At 37.3% G+C, this 1,574-nt stretch overlaps 1 non-coding gene across 1 annotated transcript; it reads right to left on the bottom strand.

Annotated features, from left to right (window-relative positions):
* Positions 1 to 942: 942 nt before the first annotated feature.
* Positions 943 to 1,061, bottom strand: LOC128249555 (5S ribosomal RNA). Its single transcript, XR_008265669.1, has one exon. It is a non-coding gene; the product is annotated as a 5S ribosomal RNA (ribosomal RNA).
* Positions 1,062 to 1,574: the final 513 nt, after the last annotated feature.

A 1,574-nucleotide genomic window follows, 5' to 3' on the forward strand; every position in this document is an offset into this window, starting at 1 on the left:
ATTGAGACATAGATCTGTATATATTGATTTATATATTGAGTTACGTATCCGCATGCAATCCGGTGTAGCTATATCCTTATTTCTGCTTTCACTTTAATTTGGTATTACTTCATTATAGTTTCTGTGCTGCATGGTAACGTCTTAAAGAAATTGCCTCCGTGTCATATTCCTGAACCAAAAGAATTAAGTATAGAAAATCCGAAAATGTGCAGGTCGAGTGGCATATGATCCAAAGATTCTATCTTAGATTTTTAAATAGCGTTTGAAGTGATGAATATAGATAATTTTTGAGGTTCCACTGAAGTTGGTGAATGCAACCAAATTGGCATCGATAAATGGATTTAATTCAAGGAAGCCTTGATCTGTGATCGATAAAATATGATTCAGTGGTTGTTGTTGTTGTTGTTGGTATTGTTGTTATTCAGCTCCAGATAAGTTCTAATCCTGTAGACATATGATGAAAGAAATTCCAGCTATAATCATTGCATCTTGTTTTCTGGAATCATGTATCTAGGAATACATTATCGTATGTTAATTGTTATTTTTGCTGACAGTACGGTGTGGTTTGAGGCAAACTTGACTACTGTTTCTGGGAGACCTACTGATTAGCTCATAGGCCAATGAAATAAATGTCAGTAATATAACAATGTGAATTTGTTTTGAGGAATTCCGCTTACATATATATATATATATATATATATATATATAATAGCATTCTTTCCTACTCTTGGCACACGGCCCGAAATTTTGTGGGAGGGGGCCAGTCGATTACATCGACCCCAGTACGCAACTGGTACTTAATTTATCGACCTAGAAAGGATGAAAAGAAAAGTCGACCTCGGTTGAATTTGAACTCAGAACGTAAAGACAGACGAAATGCCGCTAAGCATTTCGCCCGGCGTGCTAACGATTCTGCCAGCTCACCGCCTTAGAAGTGTGAGACACTTACAGCACCAAGGTTTCTCAAGCAGTCACCCATCTAAGTACTCACTTGGCTCGACGTTGCTTAGCTTCGGTGATCAGACGAGAACCGGTGCTTTCAACGTGATACGGTCGTAAGCGATATATAGAATACTATTGATGTCAAAATGATTACACCACTCCCCTATGCATGATTACTAATATCATAGCAGATTATTTTCAATTGGCTGAGGCAAGCCTTTTCTTTGTCATGTTAAAAAACATTAAGACCGTTTTCAAGTGTCATTTAAAGTAATTAAGCGACATGAACAATAAGTTGCCACTTTACTTGAAGTTTTCATACCAATAGCGATTTAGAGTTAAGATATAGGTGATGAATAAAAACATGGAGCAGAATCCTAGAACAACAAGAAAGAAATATGTAAAGATGCATGTTAAGAAATAGGAAAAATGAACAGGAAATATGTCAGCGGCGAAGAGAGCAGACGCAGGTACATCATAAAATTTATTAAGAGAAGAAAATGGAGTAGGACAGGACTGGAGTTGTGACTTAGGGAAATGGACACAGTTGTGTACAGAGTGAAAAACAAAAGAGAAGGGGCTCACGCGGTGGAGGAAATTAAAAGACGAGATGGTGGGAATAGACTGATAAG

Source organism: Octopus bimaculoides, chromosome 15, assembly GCF_001194135.2.
Source record: "Octopus bimaculoides isolate UCB-OBI-ISO-001 chromosome 15, ASM119413v2, whole genome shotgun sequence".
NCBI lineage: Eukaryota > Metazoa > Mollusca > Cephalopoda > Octopoda > Octopodidae > Octopus > Octopus bimaculoides.